We start from the raw sequence: 23,603 nt of genomic DNA on the forward strand, positions 1-23,603 counted from the left end.
ACATTCTCCTGGGATATTACTATATAAAACATTAAAACATGAAAAACTTAATGGGAGACTGCTGAACAGTCACAAATCACTAAGGTAAAGGTGAACTGTGACTGTTCTGCGCTATCTAAACAACTTTAAAGCCCATTCCTTCTATTAAGCAAAGACATGACTTGGGCTTATCCTCAGGCAGTGATCATTTTGTCCGACAAGGGTATAGCTCAGACCTGCACAACTTGGCAGTAGGTAGGGGCCAAAATTAAAGTAGGCTAAACTTCTTTGAGCCTCAGATAGGTTAGACTAGAGACAGACTGGCGATGGTTGGTTGCCTTGGGTCACGTGACAAACAGGAGAGAGTGCTCAGTGGCAACCCTGTATTTTTCACAGGCCACATGAAAACCTGCAAGCAGCCCATGGGCTGTATGTTTTACAAGCCTGGTCTAATTCATAGGTTCCCAAAGTGGCCGATACCCCTCCCTGGGGTCCCCCCTTCCCCTTTCCCCCTCTGGAACAATGCAGGGGAATAGTAGTAGCCTCAGGTGCATTTGGGGAGGATTGAATAAAAATAAGGGGGTGGTGGAAGTGTAAGGAAAGAAGAAAAGAGAACTTTGAAAAACCATTCATACATGTTTCAGCTGTTGTGTAAGAGAGTTAAAGTCGTAGTGATTACATTCTTTTCCAAATAAACACACAAAATGCAAGTTACAACCAAGCAGTGGTCAAATCCCCAGACAGGTCTTAACAAACAAGTGTTGGCAGGCAAGTGTGTCTGGAGCATTGTCAAAAGTCCAGCATGCACAGGCAGGAATATGTGTGTGTAATGACTTGTTTACAATATGATACTATCAGCTACATGATGCAATACTGCATCACCAAAATTTCAATGCAGGGAAAAAACCACCAATTCACAATAAATTATCAATTAAGATGTATCATTTAAATATATATATTATATTTTTTTGAAATGATGCAAATTTCCAAAAAAGGTTAAAGAGTGTTAAAGTAGATTTCCAGGGGGGTGCTGAGTAATTTTTTTTTAAGAGGGTAGTAGGCCAAATAAGTTTGGGAACCTCTGGTAGTTGAAAGAAACTCTTCCTTCTGCTAGTCAGCTCAACTGAGGAACCTATGAACTCTAAAACTCTTGCATTCACAAGACTAGAAACATCTCTCTCAAGATCATTGTTCAATCACTTATGCTCAAGGAAAGAAATGCAAATCCGAAGAGGCAGCCAGAGATTTGAAGTCCAGTCTACTAAGTTTTGTCTGTCTCAGTATACACGCTCTCACTCACTGCTATATACAAACATCTGCGAAGCTGTTTGAAAGGAGGGAAAGCTTCTCTCCCTCATGGGAGCTCTCTTTCCACTGCAACATGCCACCCCTTTGTAATGCTATGGAAGACCCAGATATTTATCACCTTTATTTTATGTCTTTATAGTTTGGGGGGGGGTGTAGTATTGATCAGGACATGTTTGATCATTGATTTTCCACTGACTCAGGTGACAAATTTACAGAAGATAAGGAGCAGGTAACAGAAACAGAGGTGTTAGTGAATATATGAAGGGGCAGCTAGGTGACACAGTGGATAGAGCACCAGTGCTGGAGTCAAGAGGACCTGAGTTCAAATCTGGTCTCAGACACATGACACTCACTAGCTATGTGACCCTGGGCAAGTCACTTAACCCTGATTGCATCGCCAAAAAAAAGTGTATGTATGTTATATATATTCAGCCTTTTATAAGGTTCTCTAATCAAACTTGATGAAATTAGCTCACTGTTGATTGGCCAAGTATTATTTATAACACTGGTAATATTTTGAAGAGCAAGATACACTTTCTAGGGAGCAGGCTGAGTCAAGAGATGGCTTTGAGGAATGTGACCTGTGATTTGAGAAGAGAGCCAGTCTTGATTTAGGAATTGAGCTGTGGAGAACAGTCCTGGGGAGCCCAACTGTTCAATCAGATGCTGTGACCAGGGGATACCACAAAAGAAAGGAAAAGACCTTGGTCCCTGAAGGGCTTGCATTGCATTGTAAGTTGCATTGGCCATGTGTCTGTGAAGGGTATATTAGTGTATTCTAAATGTGTGACCATTCTTCCCATGGTTACTGCATATGGCTGTAGGAGATTGTTGTTTGGTTGTGGGTATGTACCCCAGATTTATTGGGGGAGGGGAGCGTTGGTTACTATTATTAGAATGCTATCTCAGTAAATGCTTTTGCTTTGAGCTAATTGTGCCTACTGGTTAATTATTAAAGGCTGTGTTGTGGTTTGAAGTTCTGGGAACCTCGAAATGTAAGTGTACAGGAAGAGTCTGTCTGGAAAGAATTCAAGCACTCTGGCCTTTCGGTCAAGGAGCAGTTTACTGTAACACCAACAGGAGCTGGCGAGATTCCTAGTGAATCTGCAGCTTGATGGTGCAGGGGAGTTTGAGATTGATACTTTTTTATACAAAAAAAAAAAGACTGTAAGAAGATTTGGATGGGATTAAGGAGTAGTAAGTACTCTGGGGTGGGCCAGGTGCAATAGTGAAAGGAATAAAATAGTCTAGGGTGGGCAGGTGTAATGGTGAAAGGAATAAAGTAGTGGGTGTGAGGGGGCAGGTGCAATAGTGAAAAGAGTGAAAGTAGTCTGGGTTGGGTCAAGAGGACTGTGAAAGGATTGTCAAGTAAGCTAATTAAGTGATCTAGGTGGGCTGGGAGTCGGTCAGATGCCTTGGGTGAGATGCCAGTGATCTAGGCTGTTGAAATGCATGGAATAATTCAGGGACTGGGTTGCTTTCAAAGACAACCTTTTCCTTTTAGGGGTCCAAGTCCCATCACCTCATCAGCTGGGGCTCATGAATTCACAATTCACAGATTACCTTGAACCCCTGGTAGTTACCCCTCAGGGAACCCAATTTGCTAATACAAGTTGGGGGAAATGGTAGCTCAGAAGAAGTGTTATATGTCAGAGATAACTAAAGTGAAAGATTCATTTCAAATTGTTTAATTCAACAAGCACTACTTAAATGTTTGCTAATGTGCCAGGCACTGTGGTAGGTGCTAGGGACAGAAGACAAGAGAACAGAACTGTGTTAGGGCACCAGCTGAACCATAATGGATAAGTGAATTTTTATTATCATAGAACTCAGCTGAAACTAAGGCCATTCGTGAAGAAGGAGAGTGAAAAGAAAAAACAGGTGTGTGTTGCTTTAAACACGCAAGAATTTCTAACAATGGTTGTAAAATAGCATCTGAGGAAAGCTGAAGAGCTCAGACCTGTTTACTTCAAAAAAAGAAAAAAAATTTGTTCTGTTTTGGAAATACCCAGTAGGGAACAGGATCAGGTAGGAGTTGGTGGTGCTTATTTTCTGACTCCCTCCTCCTTTCTGAGTAACTTAGCACAACACCTGGCACACAGCAGGTGCCTAATAAATGTTTATTGCCTGACTAGTTAAAGGGCTCTCATCTGTGCTACCCCAGAGGTTCAGGGTATGGGGTCAATTGTCTTCACTCTTCTTTCAGTAAAGCCACGTCATCCACCCGGATATCCACCTGACACCCACTCTTCATGGGAAGGGAAGACTTGAGGTTTATGGAGTCGCAGAGATAGAAGGGACCTCAAAAACTAATTAGTTCAACAAGATGAGGAAGCTAAAGCCAAGAGAAAGGAAGTGACTTGCCCAAGGTCACATGAGACCAGGATCACTGAGAAAATTCATTAAAAAATCATTCATCCTGCCATACATAAAATTTGTATCTTGATATAAACCTTCATTCAGTGCTTTTAAAACAGAGGTAGGCTTCTAGCTAAATGGAAGAATGAGTAGTTGTGAATAAGCCTAGCTCACTTAGATCACCTCAGAAATGGTAATGTGCCAAATGAGGTGAAACAAAGAAAAAGAACAAACAAAACAAAATAAAAACCCTCAGGAGGAAATGAACTTTAAAAAAAGCTTCTAACAAAGAATACATGAAGACAATGAATGTTAATACTTGGAGGGTGGGAGGTGTGGAGGAACTATACAAAACCTGTGTACTTTGAGTTTAGGGGAGACATATTCCCTGAAATAGTAACTTTAGAGGTTAAAAAAAAAATGGAGCCTGCAGAGTTGTGCTGATTCTGTCTCAAAAATGGAGGTCTCCACTTGGTTCCCACCAATATATTCCTACCAAGATGGTCTGATCAGATTAACTACAGGGAAACATTTCTACCAGAACAGGCCTGATCTTAGGCAACATCAAAGTTACGCAAAAATGAAGACATTATCCCCAGCCCCCCCAAATCATCTGACAACTTGTCCCACCTAATGGCCAAAATAAAGAAAGTGGCTAAGCAGTCTCACCTGATATGCCCCTTTTGCCACTTGCTCTAAAGCTGTGTAAAACATACATATACATGTATGTGTCCTATTCTGGAGAATTTTTACCAACTTGGCAACTGCCCATTAGCTGATGCCAATTAAATTTTTTTATCTAGCCTTGACTCTTGATTTATTGACCTCCACTCAAAGGGACCTAGGAGGGAAGAATTACTCTTCTAGAGGATCTTAGATGTCTGGGCTGAGAACTCCCCAAATAAATCATAGAAAAAGGCCAACCTAGAGAACTGGCAGGTGGGAGGAAGAGGATGGAGTAGGTAATCCCTAAATCACATTCCTGTCGGTAATTGGAGCTAAGTCTTCAAGGCTTTGAAACTCTTACCTCAATAAAAATAGAGACTTGGGGAAGAGGGGAGGATATACCCAGGAAATATGGCAGATTGTCCTAGAGTTGATAAGATAATTAACAAAACAAGATTTAGTGGAGGGAAAAATCAAACTTAGCAATTATAGCTTTTAATGTAAACAGCAACTTGCTCTAGTTTGTATGGCAATAAAAGGAAAGACAGACAACAGACCCTTGATTTCATTGATTTAGGAAACTCTCAAATAAGGAATAACTCTGACAATGCAAGTCATACCTGCTTTGCAATGTGTGGTCTTAGAGAGTTGCCTAGAGCACTAAATGGTTAAGGGACTTACCCAGGTTCACATGGCCAGTATGTGTCAGAGGTAGTATTTGAATGAAGGCCTTTCTGGCCTTGAGGCCAGCTATCTATCTGCTATGTCACATTACCTCAGAAGGTTGCAACATGGATTTAAAAAATCACCATCCAACATTGTACTATGGCATATGCAAGCTGAGATAGCCAGCAGGTGACTGTGAATAAATTAAACCTAGCAGCCCTTGACATTCAGAAGAAAACCATGAGACCAATTGAACAATACTCAGCAGAGACAATGGGTCTAGTGGAGAGCAGAGAGGCAGTAGATAACAACAACAACATTTACATAGTGCATACTATGGGCTAGGCACCATGTTTTATTGTCATGTGATCCTCACAACAATTCTGGGAGAATGATGCTATTATTATTCCCATTTTGCAGAGAAGGAAATTGAAGCGAACAGAGGTTATGCAACTTTGTAAGATTTTTGTTATTGTTGTTGTTCAGTTGTGTCTGACTCTTTGTGACCCCACATGAGCTTTTCTCGCAAAGATACTGGTGTGATTAGCCATTTCCTTCTCCAGCTCATTTTTCACAGATGAGGAAACCATGGCAAACAGGCTTAATTGACTTGCTCAGGGCCATACAGTTAGTAAGTGTCTAAGGCCTGATTTGAACTCAGGAAGGTGAGTCTTCCTGACTGCAGGTCCAGCACTCTATCCACTGTATTACCTAGCTGCCCTTATGATGAATATAATGACACGACCAGAAAATATCAGCAGTCCAGCAACCTCAGAGATATGAGTTTACCTGGCCACGTGTGTGTCCTAAAGTATAACCTTCTTAAATATTTCCAAGTTACATGGGCCTGGAATGTATCTCTTCCTTTATGTTCCCTAGCCACAAGTATCCTTTATGCATGTCCTCAATACATGTTCCATGGCCACACATATTCTATGCATGTGTGCCCTACCCCACTAGCAGTGCCATAATATCTCCTGTGTACACAGGTGGCAGGCAATCTTTTCTCGTTATTGGGATTACTATGCTACTCAATTAAATGTCTTTTGTACTAATGTGTTTTCTGGACATCTGAGAAAAATAAACACAGCAGTAGGGGCTCATGAGACATACTTTTGAATAAGTGATTGTTTCAGACCTGAGGTGGTGTATAGGGAAAAGTGAGCACCATAATGCTAACATAAACAACATGGTATCATAGAGTACTATTGTAGTAAACCACCAACATAGCACAGACATACTCCTCAGACAAAATACAATAAACCACCTTAAAATTCTTCTCGAAAAGTATTTTTTCTCTTTAATTTCCTCCAAGTAGAATTATATTTTAAGCATATTTAATTAATTTATTTATTCATTCATTTGTTCATTTATTTGTTTGTTTATTCTTAGACGTTTTCCTAAGACTGCATCAAGTGTTACATTTAGTTTGAATAAGAAGTAAAATGGTAATGTATGTTTTGGGGGTTTTTTTTGGTAATGTATGTTTAAATGCTATAAAGTTGCATAGAATAGTAAGGTAAGTGACAGCATATAATTACAAATCATCAAGAATATAGCGCAAATGGAATCCAATGCCACCTATTTATGCTTTGCTAGGAGCAAAGTGTTCCAAAAAGATATAACATTAATGATGCCAAAAGGGAGAAAAAAACTAAAACTTCCTAGTTAGGGTTATCAGAGTTGGAAGAAGAATTATTTTTAAAATTTCATACTGGTAAATTAAAACTTTTCATTAAAGATGACACAACAGGATCTCTAACACTCATTTTGACATTTAATCATACGCCAGCTTGCATTTTTACTTAACTTTCCCACATGTGTAGGTTGTCTCTCCCAAACTAGATTGTAAGGTCCTTGAGGGTAAGGACCTTGCCTGTACTTTTTTTGTATTCCCCCCTTTTATATGCCACTCCCTGCCAAGTGCCTAAACAAGACTGGGCGTGTAATAAGCTGTTCAGTAAATCCTTGTTAAATCACCTGGTATGTCCTTTGACCTTGCGTAGGATAGTACCTAAATTTTTGCATTTAAAAAGATATCTTTCAAAAATGCTATCTACTTCCAGAGAAAGAGCTGATAGAGTCTGAATGCAGACCAAAGCAAACTTTTTTTCACTTTCTTTATTTTTCTTGTATTGTTTTTTTGGTCTGTCTTTTCTTTTATAACATAACCAATATGGAAATATCTTTCACATGACTGCACATGTATAGCCTATATCAAATTGCTTACCTTCTCAATGGGGGTGGGGAGGAGGGAGGGGAGGAGGAGGAGAGAAGGAGGGAGAGAATTTGGAACTCAAAATGTTTTTAAAAATGAATGTTAAAAATTGTTTTTACATAAAATTAGGAAAAATAAAATATAAAAGGGAAAAAAGATTGTAGAGGGCCGGCTTTGGGGAGTTGGAGGGCTTAGGCAAGCCCGGGTCTTACCTGCAGTTTGTACTAAGCCCGACAGCTGTGAAACTCAGGATGTCGGCTCGCCACCCCCCTGTTCCGTCTCTTGAGAACAGGATGCAGGAAGGGAGGAAACGGATGGGCTACAGGACAGGACGCAGGAAAGAATGTAACAGACAAGGTGCAAGGAAGTAAGGAAATCACTTAATTAGATTTGTACTTTTCATGAATAATAATGTTACTGTTGCTTGATCCAGTGCTATATAAGCCTGAGCCCTCAGATCAATAAACAGAGTTTCCTCTTCACTGCTCTCACCTGGCCCGTGTTTCTTTCTCTCTTCACACTCTGCTGGCATCAGACCACAGCCGGGGACCCAGGCGCTCCCGGCATTTGGCGCCCGAACAGGGACCTGAAAGGAAGGCTTCCCCCGGCAGAGTGGCCCTGGACAAGGTGGGCTGTATGGCCAACAGCCCTAGAAAAGGAGCTCCGGTCGTCAAGAGAAGATGCTAACAAGGTAGGGCGATAATTTTCCTATATAGTTTTTTATTTTCACCAGGTTAAATGGGGATTAAAAAGAAACTAGACTGCCTCTTATCGGGGTCTCTTAAAGTGAACATCAGAACGAGACTGCCACTTATCTGGGTCTCTTAAAGTGAAAGTGAACTTCAGAACAAGACTTCCACTTTTCGGGGTCTCAGATTTAAAGTAAAAGCAAACTGCACAGGCAGGAAAGCAAACCACAAAGGCAAACAAAGGACACTGCGGCTTTTCAGTGTCTCCAAAAGCGAAAGTAAACTTTAGAAGGAGACTGCCGCTTTTTGGCTTCTCTGATTTAAAGGGAAAGTAAGCCGCACCAGCTCAGTAGTGTCCTATAAGATAGTTAGCTAATATGGGGCAGAGCTCGTGGGCAGAACAGAGAGACGGACAATATTATTTGAGAGTGTTCAAATGCAGGGGACACAACTAGAATTTTAGCACGCAAATAAGAACATTGTCTTTCTTTAAATTGTCGACTGCATCTTTGCCATTTCTATTGAGAACAAACCAAGTGCCATTCTGCTACTGAAATCTCTGCATAAGATACCTGTACTGTCCAACCATTGCATTGCCAAGACTGTACTAATACCAACTTTGATTACACTAGGAAATGGCAGTGCTCAGTCTTAGTGGTGTTGCAATTTTCACATATTTGGTATTTTATTGATTATTGTTTAAAATAATAGTACTATATGAGAACTTAATGATTATATCTTGGAATTATTTTGTATAGAAAATATACTTAGAAAAGTGGTTACCATGCTGCTGTCCTGTTCTTGTTAAAAAGACCCATGTCATAAATATTCAGGACATTGGCAGCTGATCACATTTAAAGTCAGTGTGTAAGTGAAATTATTACTCCCTCCATAATGTCTTATGGACAAGCAGGAGCTGTGATGTGAAGCTACATTGTATTTCCCATTTTATATATGTCTCCCTATTTGATTTTATTCAAGTTATAGTACATTCTGAAAAAGTTGGCCTTAGGTGTGTGTCGTTGTGGCATGCAAAGAGTTATGATGACTTCACATTAAATGTTAGAATTTGTAGTCATTATGATATTGGAAATTTTTGTGGTTTTCAAGAGTCTCAAAGAAAATTGTATATTAACATTTTTTGTCAGCCATCACATTTCCAAACAGTATTTTTAAAAAACAAAGGTAAATGTGATATGGCAGATGAGCAGACTAACCAAAATCAGTGGTTAAGGGGATTTCATTTTAGATCCTTTTTAATAATCAAAGAAAATGGGACATTTGCCTTATATACATATAAAAAAAAGTTTTATTGAAGTTAGAGCTAAAATAGCATACTTAATTTTATAGCTTTTGTAGATACATGTCCTTTGCAACCTTCCATTCATTTCAGATCAGTTTGTAAATCAAGAGTTCTATCTTATGGTAATTCTAGAAAAATAAAGCTTGTATCATTTTATCTACAACCACCATTTAGGTAACTTAAAAATTACATTGGAATTCAAAAAAGAGGAAAATTATTTAAGAAGCTAAGTTATATCAATAATTAGAAAACAAATCACAACTTGTTTTCTTAATCAGGTGGGGAGGAAACTTCAAGGGTAGGAGCAAATAAACTCTCTGCTTTAGAAATTTGACATGAGCAGTTTGTATGTTAAACACAGTCTAATGCACTGTATGTATACTAAAATTTCCAGTAAGATGTAGCTTGTAAATTTTCTGAATCAGCTCCTTAGTACTAGTTATAATATAGCTAAAATCTTAATATATTTTACAGTATATAAAAGGCTATAACTTCATAAGTCCTTTTTAACATATCTTTGATAGAACTTTTTGATTTAAAAAATTATTCATTCTGACTTTGTTAGAATATTAATAGCAATATTTTTAGGCTTTCATTTGTCCTGGTGGTTCTTTGGAAGGATTTGCAAGCAAATTAAACAAGTGAAGTGGGAAAGGGGACATTTATTTGTCTTTGAATATTTAGAAATAGATTTTTACCCTTGCCCAACAAAACCGTCTTGAATTCAGTAGATAACTAAAGAAATTCTTTTGCTTTGCTGCAGAGTTCTACTGCCTAACTCCCCTCTTGTATTGGAAAATCCAGCATAAATTTGTCATAGCCTGGTCAGTAGTTAAAACAACATTTCAGAGTTGAAAATAATTTTTATTAATTAAACGATTAGGGAATCTTTTTTTAACTACAGATAGGAAACTTAGTTATTTCTGTGTTTTCTGCCAAGAAGCATAACCTTAAACACATTTCTATACATACCTGATTTCTTAGCTACTTAAATTTATGCTGTTCTAAAAACTACTTAATCATATTTAGTTGGCTATTTTTCTACTGAACAATTACACAATGTTAGGGGGAGTCTTATTCTAAAATTCCTTTATTTCATATCAACGTGTGATTCATGTTTTTTTAAGTGTAATTACACTGTATGTGTCAGAGTATATGCAAAAAAAAGTGGGGGAAAGATGAATATCATATGATGACAAGCAGATATTTTGGATTAGTTACATTTTTTAAGAAGGACATAAGCAATATCATTTCTTGTTTTGCTTTAAAATTCTTGGCAATCCAAAACACCTCAAGACTGACAATGGTCCCGCCTATACTAGCAGGAATTTTGCACAATTTTGTCTCACCTATAATATCACTCACTCTACTGGCATCCTGGACAATCCTACTGGACAAGTCATTGTTGAAAGGTGCAACAAGGATATTAAAATCCTCCTTGATAAACAGAAAAAAGATTTGTACTTTTCATGAATAATAAATTACTGTTGCTTGATCCAGTACTATATAAGCCTGAGCCCTCAGATCAATAAACAGAGTTTGTTCTTCACTGCTCTCACCTGGCCCGTGTTTCTTTCTCTCTTCACACTCTGCCGGCATCAGACCACAGCCGGGGACGCAGGCGCTCCCAGCGAAAGATGTCTTTCTTATATGAATTCGTGCAAAGTGAACAGAACCAAGAGAACGTTGTACATAGTAATAGCAATATTGTAAGAAAGATCACCTGTGAAAGACTTAGCTACTCTGATCAAGACAATGATCCAAGACAATTCCAAAGGACCCATGATGAAAAATGCTATGGAGAGAAATTATTTCCCTCTTATATTAATAACCAATTATTAGTTGAGATTAAGATTTTCCCTTTAGAATTTCCTCATTCAGAAATCAGCCCCTTGTATGTTATTCAGCCAGCACTGGGAAGGATGTGGCTGATAGATGAGATTCCCCAGATCTTCAGGGTACATGCTTTTAGAACTTGTTCTAAACCCCACCCAACTGGGGAAGCTTACTTCTGATTAAAGAGTAAAAAGAATCTAATCTAGGTAAAATTCCAGCTTATTGTGTTCTATTAAAACAAGCTTGGGTGGAAGTAGATCCCTTTGCCAAGACTGCCCAAGGGGGAGGAGTGTCTGGGTAAGAGTGACATAATAAGATTCTTATCCTCTGGCCCCTCAATAGAATAGGTCCACCTCTCATTATAATACTCATTCTCTCATTAATTGTTAACCAGTCAAAGTTGATTGTCATCTGTCAGGAACACCTACTCTTCCAATGGTATATGTGTCGAGGCCTCCATGATATGTCTTTGGTTTATGAGAGAAAGCCAAATGATCATCTTTTTATTAATTATTCACTGGCCATAATTAATAAAATGATTAATTACCCAGAAACTATGTCTCCTGAATTTTTCATTTGTCACACTATCCACCTCCAGGGACAGAACTGATGAACTCTGAGTGCAGATTGAAGCATACTTTTTTTACTCTTTATTTTTCTTGTTTTATTTTTTGTGTGTGTTTTCTTTTGTAACATGGGTAATACGAAATATATTTTGCATGACTTTTCACATATAATTGATGTCAAATTGCTTGTCTTCTCAAGGAGGAGGGAGGAATGGGAGAGAGAGAGAGAATTTGGAACTCAGTTTTTTAAAAATGGTTGTCAAAAAAAATTTTACATGCAATTGAGAAATATTTAACAAAATTAAAAAATTTAAAAGATGTCTTTGTTATCATGTCTACTATAGCCAGTAGGATGTGGCAGAAAATTGGCTACGTAGTACTTGTGTGGCCTTGGATAAATCACCTAGCCATTCTGAGCTTCATTTTCCTCATCTATAAAATAAGTCAGTTGGGCCAGATGAGAGGTTCTTGAAGTGTGGTCTGTAGACCCCCAGGCATCCTTGAGACCTAACATAAAGTTATTTTTATGATGATGCTAAGATGTCATTTGCTTGCTAAATATTCTTTCCTTTTCTAACTATATGTCTTGTGAGGCTTTTAAATATATAAATATATATATATATATGTATATATATATATATGTCTATAAACATACATTGCAATGGATTAAATGAAAAAGCTGAAAGGAAAATCCAGCTGTCTTAACTATTAAGCCAGACAATAAAGATATTTGCAAAAATATGTAAAACAATAGCACTTTTCCTCATTAAATTATTTTAATTTGGAAAATATAGTTATTTTAAATAAAAAGTTATGTTAGTTGGCTTATTACTGTTATTTGAAAATGAATTAATAAGTAAATGTTTTCAAATTTTTAGTTTTAACTTCAAGTATGGCAAATATTGATAGATATAACCCACACAAACAAAAGTTCTGTGGAAACTCCCATAATTTTTAACAGTGAGAAGGGGTCCCTGAGGCCAAAGACTTTGAGAACCATTAGGCTAGATGATCTCGAAAGTCCTTTCCAGTGCTAAATCTCTGGGTACTGTGCTCCTTAAAAATCACTAGAGAAAATGACTGCACATCCTCTCTTGGAATGCCAATTCCAGGCTATAACTCCATCATGGAAAAAAATGATAGGTGTATCACTCCAGCCAAGCTAGAATATTTGTTCTTCCCCTACTATGCTTTGGGTTCCTTCACTTTGCTCCTTTTCCTTCCTCTATTTGTAATTTGCTTCTCCTCCAACCTTACATATCTAGTTCTGAGCCATTCTTTAAGACAAGGCTCCAATGCCATCCCTGACTCAACACCAGGAAGTGCCTCAATCTTTTCCTCATCTCAGGTCCCATTCGGTAAGTTCTAATCACACCTCTCCTATTGCTCTTTCACATTCTTTAAACTTATTATTACTACCTTGTGTACTAACTCTTTCTGTATATAGTATCTCACCCATAACCAGGAGTTCAAAGTCCATTTGAATAACATTCTACTCTACTCGTTGGTAGATGTTACTTACTCAATGTTATACACCTCCATGATGAGCAGAAGACTGAGTAATCAATCCCCACCAATGAGGAGAGCCTCATGTAAATAGACATTGAGTCTCTAGTTACATTTTCCAGGACAAGAAGGTCCGTGAGGACGGGGATGAGTCCTGGGCAGAGTGCTCAGGACAGTGCCTTGTACAGTAAAAGTGCTTAAGAAAGATATTTGTTGAACAATAAATCTTAGACAAGTACATTTCCAGTAAAATTTTAAGTCAAATTCTACATATTAAGCTCTGTTCTCTTTTTTTGTGTCTATATGATGAATAAGAACCATAAAATCACAGAATCTCAGGTGGAAGGGACCTCTATAACCAGCTAGGCCAACCCATGAATTCTTTACTCTTTATGTACTGGAACTCTCTACCCCCTGAAGCAACCCATTCCACTCTGGGACATCTCTAATTGGTAGGGCATTTTCCCCAACACCAAGCTTAAATTCGCCTTCTAAAACATTTACTCATTGCTTGTGGTTCTTCCTGATGGGATCAGAACACTCTTGAATGGGAATGTTTTCCTATGAAAGGTTGTTTCTTTAAAATGGGGAAAAATGCTAATCACCCGTGTTCTAGAGCAGAGCTTCTTAACTTTTTCCACTCCTGGTGACCCCTTTTCGTTTAGGCAGCTATTTGGTTCATTGGCATTAGTGCACATGCTTTGTGTTCAGAACCAAGGCTGCACTGAAGTTGCTTGATGCAACATGGGCAAGCACTGCCAGAAACACCTTGGATTCATTACGTGTTTACTTTTTAATTAATTTTTGGTCATGTGTAGTCAGAAAACTTTTATTGTTGCCAAATTTTTCGTGACCCACAGTTTAAGAAGTTTTATAAAGATCTTTCTGTCCCTTCCCTTGCAAGCCTGGAAGCCATCCATCAGTCAAATGGTTTCTTCCTCCCTTTTCTTCACTGCCCTGTCCTACTTCTATGTTAAAAGAAAAAAAAAAGAATTAAGGTTAATATTGTAGAGATAATGAGAGGTTGACAGGAAATAGAAAAGCTTTAAAAAACTGCTAGGTTTGTGTGGTAATGCATCCAGGAGCCTCTCACAGATGTTTCAAATGCCTCCTAACTCTTAGAGGCAGATACTTTCTTATCACATCTTAATTGACTGTGAATGTTTCCTTTCTGAGCCAGAGCACTGGATTTAGTCCAAAGAATTTGAGTCCCAGCGTTAGTCCTTTCTAGCCGTGAGTTTGGCAACTCGATTCAAGTCAAGTCAATTCATTAAGTATTTATTAATCAAAGCTGTATATAACATCAGACCAAAAGAACTCTGTTCCAGAGTGCTGACCACTGGACTTCCTGCCCACAATGACCACCACTCACCTTATGATCCTCTGGTTCACTATTTCACCATTCAGTGCAGTGTTAACTGCTCCCACCTTCTCACATCACCGTGATGGACCTCTTCTGAGCCCTGCCTTACTCACCCCCTTCAACCATACAGGGGTGTGAGTGAGATGGCCCCTTCTTCTAGCATGACTGTCCCCCTTGTGGGACTACCTTTTGTCCTTCCTGCTCCTTCTTCCCCAGTTATGGTACTATTACTAAGTGCTGTTATTTTTTTTTGTTTTTTTTTTAATTTAGTTTTATTTTATTTTTCCCCAGTTACAGGTAAAGACAATTTTAACATTTAACATCATGGATTAATGTTACATGTTAATGTTAAATGTTAAAAACATTTGTTTTTAAAAACTTAGAGTACCAAATTCTCTCCCTTCCTCCCTTCCCAACCCCACCCCTCATTGAGAAAGCAAGCGAGTCAATATAGGTTATACATGTGTAGTCATGCAAAACACTTCAATAATAATCGTGTAAAAGAAAACCTAGACAAAAAAATCCTTAAGAAAAATAAAATAAATAAGTATGCTTCAATCTGTATTCTGACACCATCACTTCTTTCTCTGGGGATTGATAGCATTTTCCATCATAAGTCCTTCAGAGTTGTCTTACTTAGATCATTGTATTGCTGAGAATAATAAGTCATTCACAGCTGATCATCGGACATATTGCTGTTACTTTGTACACAGTACATTTCAGCTAAGTGCTATTATTAAGTGCTTATTATATCAGATATATGATTATGTCAAAGAAATAATGACAGATGTCATGTGGCATGGATATAATCCTGCCATATTCCTTGCTCAAATGCTTATTCATTAGCTAGTGGATAAAGTCAAAACTCCTTAGCCTAATATTCAAGGATTTCTGTAATTAACTAACAAATGATTCTTCTAGTCACGACCTTTCTAAACTTCATTTTTCCTCACCTATAAAATCAAGCAATCGACAAGTATTTAGTAAGCACTTACCATGTGTCAGGCAGTGTGCTAAGCCCCAGGGATACAGAGAAAAAGCAAAAAGAGTTCTTGCCTTCAACGAGTTTGCTTTATGTGGGGCAGCTAGGTGCACTAGACTGCAGTGCATAGAGGGCTGGACCTGGAGTCAGGAAGACTCATCTTCCTGAGTTCAAATCCAGTCTCAGGCACTTACTAGCTGTGTGACCCTGGGCAAGTCACTTAACCCTGTTTGCCTCAGTTTCCTCATCTGTAGAATGAACTGGAGAAGGAAATGACAAAGCAGTCCAGGAGGCTCTATAATGTTTCAGTGCTGATGCACTGAACAGCACAATGTCATCCACACACAGGTGCACATTTCGGGCCTCACTATACACAGGGATTCTTCGATTTGACCTCTTTACTGGATCTCTGCCATCAGAGTGGTAAGCACCTGTGGTGAGCATACATCTATCTCCTTGCCTTATGCCTTGCTTGACATTCACTTTTGTACGGTCATCAAACAGTGTCACATCTATTATCATAGCTTTCAAGGAATCTTGAATGATTTTGATGTCTAACTGAGGATTCATTAAAGTGGACAGAATATCTTATTGGAAGAGATATGTACCAAATCAAACATTGATAATTGACAAAAAAAGAAAAGTGGGATTTTGTTTTCTCAGAAGTCCTGGATTGTTTTTAATATTATTTCTTGCATTGTGGAGTACAGGTTTTTTGACTTGACATGTTCTTTAATGAGTTCTATGATTCTTAATTTGTCTCTATCCTGTCTTTGAGATCAATATATTTTGTTTATATAGACATCATGCGTAATTGTTGTTGCTGTTTTAAGTTTAGTACTTTTTTCTTTTCATCTTTCAGATTGGGAATACAAAAACACTGAGGTTGGGGCAGGTAGGTGGCACAGTGGATAGAGCACTGGCCCTGGAGTCGGGAGTATCTGAGTTCAAATCTGGCCTCAGACAACATAACACTTACTAGCTGTGTGATCCTGGGCAAGCCACTTAACCCCATTGCCTGACGCCTCCCCCCCAAAAAAACTGAGGTGCTGGACAATCTGTTATTCTGACTTTTGCTTCTTTAGAAAGACTAGCTACTGTGGATCAAGTTTTTCTAACTTTTCTAATTAGTTCTGCTGCACAAGTTATGAACCCTGACATTATTCCTTTCTAACTTCTCTTGAAATTCTGATCTCTTTCTTGAACTGTTGTCCCATGCTCTCTTGGGAATCCATAGGGTTCTACGTTTCATCAGATGTTGGGTCAATTTCTTTTATCTTACAATATTTATTGTAATCTCCTGAATGGTTTAGTAGTCATCTTCTCTTCTAATTTTAGTATCATCGCTGTGGATTTACCTTCTTATGTTCTAGGTTTTTAGTTGAATTTTCTTCCTCTTGAGATCTTGGTGGCGTTAGCCTTTTTTGCCCTTATATTCTCTAGTTTCTCACTCTCTGCCTCCTCCCCCTCTGGTGGAGAGTTTACTCTCAAGGTTGTTTCTCAAAGCTGTCTCAACTTCTTTCTGCGTTAAATATTTGCTTCTTCTCAGCCTTGGTCCCTGCCCCAAATAACTTCTTGGAGGAGAGAACTGGCCCCAGCTGCATTCCATTCTTCCTTCAGGCCTGGTATTATTGTATATTATAAACCTCTGACCTAATTCCCTCCAATCTTTAGTTTTCCAACCAGGCTGAATTAAAATCTGACACTTTTCATTGGTGGGAGAAGGGTGAAGTATATGTTTCAGGCAGAATTTCTGTAGCCTTGGGGTTTTCCAACCTAGGTACTGCCCCAAAGCAGAAGAAACTCATTTTTCCCCGCTTACCATATCTTCTTTACCTTTCATGTCTATAAAGAATCGCAACTTGTTGCAACAGAATACTAGGGAAAGGACATGGGCAGGATATGCTGGCAGAAACTGGGAAATCCCTGAGTGGGTCACAAAGCACAAGCCTGTGGGTCTATTTGTAGACCTTACTGGGAACATGGAGGCTGAGAAGGGAGGAGTGCCAAGTGAGAAACGTAAGGTTTGGCGTTCTTCATCATTAATTCACAAGGCTATTGATTATTGAACACCTTGCCTTTTAATCTTACGGAAATATCTGAAGTGCTCTATCCATGGTACATAATTCCCTCTTTTGTTTGGGGGGAGTTTTTTGAGAGTTACTAGAGACTAGAAGAGGATTAGAGAACATGTATAGTTCTCCCTCTCAGTAGTCACATTCATCATGTCTTAAATTCTTTACATCTTTTAATCAGTTGTTTGAAAATAAAGATGTGAATGGCTATGGAATTTTACCTGTGAAAGCCTGCCTATTTGCTCCTAAAATGCCCATTGAGAATATCCTGCATTAATACATAGAAACATCAGGTTGCTGGGAAAAAAGTTTTCATTTTGGGTACCCAAGTATCATAGGATTTAGAGGTGAAGGTACCTGAAACATCTAATGCAAGACCTCATTTTATACAGGATGAAACTGAAGCTCAAAGAAGTTAGTGACTTGCCCATGGTCAACAGGTAGATTAGAATAGAGGTCTTCTGACCCCCTATCCAGTGTTCTTTTCACTACACCATACTGCTGACAATGACATTCTTCCTCAAACTGCTGCAATACCACCAGTTAAGTAGAGAGTCACTTGCTCCTGGGGGAGAATGGAGGAAGAGCCACTTTATCCCTCTCAGAATCCTTTAATAAATACACTGGCCTCCCCTGGACCATGACATATCTGCAAAGGCCATCAGTCAATCAAGTAATGTTCATTGAAAGGCACTTGCTAAGTACTGTGGAGGATACCAAAAAAATACAATAATGGAGTCAGAATTTCAAAGCTGCAAAGGAGATCATCTAATCCAACCTCCTCATTTTACAGATGAGAAAACTGAGGCCTAGAGAGATGAACTGATATTTCAGAGGTCACAAGCTAGCCTGATAGTGACAGAGCCAAGGTCAGAACCTAGGTCTGCTGCTGCCTTGTCTAGAGTTCTCCTACTAACTGCTGTATAAAGCATGGTCCTTTTCCGCAGAGAGATTACTATCTAATTAAGGATTCAATAAATATATTCTAAAAAGTAAATTATAATAATACCAGGTAGCATATGAAATGTGCCAAATTAAGATGCCCACATTAAATGCTAAAGAAATTCAGAAGGAAGAGACTATGGACTGAGGTGGTTAAAGAGGGCTTCCTGGAGGAGCATGGGCTCAGGTGGGCTTTGGGGAAATGATGAGATTTAGAAAAATAGAGCAGTCTGTATAGCCAAGAAGGCCTAGAAGTTCATAACACCCTTGGTGGACAATAGATCACTATGAGGAAGTAGTTTACACCTATGCTGATAATCTTAGTCCAGGGATGCACTTAGTGGAGAAATTTGTCTTCTTTTAAAATTCAAACCTTTAGATATCACTTAGCTTTTACATGTGAATTGGATGGTTTTGGTAATCTCATGGGTAAGTTCTAATGGGTTTCTGCAGGAAGGAAGGATCTCAAAGCAAGATCAAGGGGCAGCCTAACAATCAGCCACCATGAAGTGTTTATGATCACAGTGACCTTAAATGTTTGCCAAGGACATAGACCATTTTCTGTATTTTTCAAAAGGACTCAGAGACAAGAATTTGTCTACATTATGCAAAAAATTCTCATGCATTCATTTTTAAATGTCAATATTCACAATGCTTTGCCTTTGAGTTGGAAGCAAATCTGAAAAGTGAGGCTGAATCTGAGAGTTAACACAAATGAATCACCCTAAACTGTCAAAGATTGCTCAGGAAAACTGTTTCAGTGCTCTGAAAGAAAAAAACATACGCTCATAGGAAATTGATAGGATCATCAGTCTGGAGATGAAAGGGACCTTAGAAGCCATCTTTACACATGGGGAAACTGAGGCCATAAAGATGAAGTAACTTGTTCAAGATCATATAGTAAGGGTTAAAAGGCAGCATTTGAACCCAGCTCTTCTGTTTCCAGAGCCAGGGTTCTGGCCTTTATACTAGAATCACTTAACAACAAAGAACTGAATACGGATCATGGGGAAGAAAAGAGCGTCAAATAAGAGACATAGGAATAATCCGCCTCTCATTTGGACTGCTGCAATAGCCTCCTAATTGATCATCCTGCCTCAAGTCTCCCCTCATACCAATTCATCCACAATGCAGCTATCCGGGTGATTTTCCCAAAGTACATGTCTAAATTTATCACCCCCTAGAGCAAGGGAATAAGAATTTATTAAGCACCTACTAAGTCTCCAAGTCTCTTACATATATGTGTGTGTGTATGTATGTATGCATGTATGTATATGTGTGTATTTGTTGTGTGTGTGTGTGTGTGTGTGTGTATGTGTGTGTGTGTGTGTGTGTGTATAGTTCAGCCATACTGGCTTACTTACTGTTCCTTACATACAAGGTTCCACCTTCCGTCTCCATGACTTTGTACTGGCTGTCATCCATGTCTGGTGCTCTTCTTTCTCATTTATGTCTCTTAGAATCCTTGGCTTCCTTCAAGACTCAGCTCAAACAGCATCTTCTACAGAAGGCCTTTCTGAGTCCACCTAGCTGCTAGTGCCTTCCCCTCGATGGTTACCTTCTATCTATTCTCTGTGCGTGTGTGACACATACATACATACACTAAGTGCTGGAAATATTTATCTTTTGTGATATGAGTCAGACACGGCTGAAATGCCCAAACTACAATAACATATATACACTGTATATATACACTGCGGAGTATGTACATTGGAGACAGCCAGTGGCTCAGGAGAGAGAGCACTGGGTCTGGAGGCAGGAAGACCAGATTTCAAATCCAGGGAAATAATGGGGGAAAAAAGTAGAAAGGAAGGAGACATTGAAATACTAAACCTTAAATTATACTACAAAACAGCAAAGTTTTGCTGATTAAAAAATAAATAGTGGAACAAATTAGGTACACAACATATAGAAAACAAATCAACCTAGTAGCTAGTATTTAATCAACCCAAAGACCCCAACTACTGGAGTAAGGATTCACTATTTGACAAAAATGCTGGGAAAAGTGGATGGCAATATGTCAGAAACTAGATATAGACCAATATCTTGCAATATGCACTAAGATATGCTCCAAATAAACACATGACTTAGACATAAAGAGTCTAAGTTTGTATACAAATTAGAGGAACAAAGAAGAAGTTGCCTTTCAAATCTATGGATAAGAGAAGAAGTAGTTTGGGTTTTTTGTTGGGTTTTTTTTTTTTAGAATTTCCCATTTTAATGTCAATCTAATTATTTTTTTAAAACCCACAAGCATTTCTATATTCCACAAAACATGAGGAGTGTATATGAAACCGTGAACTTTTTTATATAAAGAATTTTTAGTGTATCCTAAATTTAACAAAGTATTAATAAAATCACCCTGTTTGAAACTCCTTTTAAACTTCCTTTTGTTTCTTTGATATATTTTTAATGTCTTATTGATGCTATTTTTTTGGTATCTCTATCACAAATGAATATAGTTAAGCAAAATCAATCAACATATTTAGCAACGTTAGCCTGAAAGGCCTACGACACTCTCTCATTGAGAAGGGCTGGGGCAGCAAAGCCAAACTGAGAACAATGTTAAAAAAGAACCATGCTGGTAAGCAATACCAAGGAGGAACTAAAAGTCAGAATTATAGCAGTGATAGTCTTTTGTGTGATAGTCATATAAGTAGTGGAGGAATGGAGAAACAAAGAACCAACGGGAAAGTGAAGAGTTAGGGAAATAGGGAAGAGAAGACACAAGACTAAACTGAGGTCAGGGCAGTGAAGTGATGGAATACCAGTAAGAGAAGGGCCAAAAACGGTCACCAGCAAACATGGTTATGGCAATGAATGATCAAGAAGAACAAACCTCATCCTTACTTCTTGCTAGGACCTAATTCAATATAGCACTGTACAATAGACTATGCAGATCTCTAGGGAATGTTGGCTCACTGGATTAAACAAGAAGGTCTCTTGTGAAGGTAGGAAGTCTCCAAGACTGTAGGAACTTTGTCAGAGTTACATAGGAGAGAAGAATTGTTTTATTCTCCAGAAAACCGTAAGTTATTTCTCCTTGTAAGGGCAAGTAGTACTTTAAATTGTGAAGATCACATAAATCTATGGGAGGGAGGCAAAGGTTTGCCAAAAATTGAAGGGAGTTTCTTGACCATAGATAGGCTTCAATGCAATTTCTTTTTATTTCTTTTTTTTAAATTTTATTAATTTATTTTGATTTATCAACAATCACTTCCATATGCTTTCGAGTTGAAAATTTTTCTCCCCCTTCTTCCCCCCAACCCTCCCCAAGATGGCGCACAATCTGATATAGGCTTTACATTTACATACCCATTAAACGTATTTTCACATTAGTGAAGTTGTAAGTAAAAATTAAAACCGATAGGAGGAACCATCAGAAAGATAAAACAAAACTCAACAGATGGTAAAAATAAGTGATAGCAATTCAACTTCCATAGTTCTTTCTTTGGATGTGGACAGCATTTTCCATCCCAAGGCCTCTGGAGATGTCTTAGATGCTTGTAATGCTAAGAAGGGTTCAGTTTAACAATATTAGTCATTCAATGCAATTTCTATGTAAATACTATGCACTATGTAAATACGTAAATTACTGTATAAATAAAACCAGCTCTATGTTTGATGCCTTGTGAACAAGAGTGCTTATAAGGTCAACTGATAGCTGTCTTTTGGAGAATGCCAGATAAATTGACATTGCCAGATGAGAATTGGAGCCAATAGGACAAAGAGAAGTAAGAGGCCCCCAAAATGTGCCTGGGCCCTTCCTGAGTTCAAATTTTGACTATACTGCTTAATATTAAGGTAATTTTAGGAAAATCACTTCATTTCTATGGCCCTCAATTTTCTCATCTGCAAAATGAAGGGGTTGAATTTTTGATCCTTAAAGTAACTTCTAGTTCTAAATCCTGTAATCCAAAGCAACCAGTTGCAAAACTAAATTTTCAGATAATCAACCACTTGCTTTGTCTACTATACACCAATTTGTTTGCTTGATTTTTCCACTAGGTTGACCAAATTATCCAATTATTTGGTGCCATATAGACACATAGCCCCAGTAAGTCAACAATCATTTATACAAATGCAGAGTTCTTAACTCTGAGAATACACATTAGGGACAAATCTATTTTCCAAATGGAAATTTACATAAATAAGTCTTTTTCTAAAGAATTATCTTACTCTATTCCTAGCCCTCTTGCCCATTGATGTTGGACAACAAACTGTGTAAAAGGCACAAAATCACTAGTCTGTCTAACTTTGGATTAGGCAATAACTATCCCCTTATGTTCTTGAGTCATCAAATTTCTATTAATACAGAGGTTGGTTACAGAATTTTTATAACTGGGGCATTCCACAACTGCTAGAATCCTGAAATTCTGACATGACTCCATGTGTCCAACTTGCCTCCTGAGATGCATAGCATCTAGAGGAAGGGCAAAGGGTAGCAATCTGAGGGTGCAGGACCTACCCACAGATTTTTTAAAATATTTTTAAATTTACTATTTATTTTTAATATTCATTTCTTTTTTAAATTTTGAATTCCAAATTCTCACCCCCCCCCCCATTTCTACCCCACCCACTGGTAAGGCAAACAGTATGTGAAATCATGAAAAACATTTCCATGTTAGTCATATTTTTTTTTAAAAAGCAAGAAGAATGAAGAAAGTGAGGACATTTTACGTTAATTTGCACTCAGTTGCATCCTTCTGTTTCAAGTGTGTCTCTTGTAGATGACATATTGTTGGATTCTGGTTTCTAATCCATTTTGCTATCTGCTTCTGTTTTATGGGTGAGCTCATCCCATTCACATTCACAGTTATGATTACTGTGTATTTCCCTCCTTCCCATTTTCTTCTGCTTCTTCATCTCTTTTTATATCCTGTCTCTCCACAAAAGTCTCTTTTGCTTCTAACCACTGCCTCTCTTAATCTGTCCTCCCTTTTATCATTTCTCCCCCGACCTTTCTCTTATCCCCTTCTACTCCTATTTCCCTGCTGGGTAAGTTACATTTCTACACACATCTGAGTGTGAATATATAGTCTTCCCTCTTTGAACCAATTTTAATGAGAGTGAGGTTCAAGCATTGCCTGCCACCCCACCTCCATTTTCCCCCTCCACTATAAAAGCTCTTCCTTGTGTGTCCCTT

At 38.2% G+C, this 23,603-nt stretch overlaps 1 long non-coding RNA gene across 1 annotated transcript in view; it reads right to left on the bottom strand.

Moving 5' to 3' along the window:
• The window catches only part of LOC110222568 (uncharacterized), a 53,252-nt gene extending 45,678 nt beyond the window's left edge, over positions 1 to 7,574 (bottom strand). The window contains exon 1 of the long non-coding RNA XR_013486123.1: positions 7,408 to 7,574. This is a non-coding gene — a long non-coding RNA (uncharacterized LOC110222568). The remainder of the gene's footprint in view (positions 1 to 7,407) is intronic.
• Positions 7,575 to 23,603: the final 16,029 nt, after the last annotated feature.

The sequence above is a fragment of the Phascolarctos cinereus genome, unplaced genomic scaffold (genome assembly GCF_003287225.1).
Source record: "Phascolarctos cinereus isolate Bilbo 61053 unplaced genomic scaffold, phaCin_HiC Scaffold_4;HRSCAF=312, whole genome shotgun sequence".
Lineage (NCBI taxonomy): Eukaryota > Metazoa > Chordata > Mammalia > Diprotodontia > Phascolarctidae > Phascolarctos > Phascolarctos cinereus.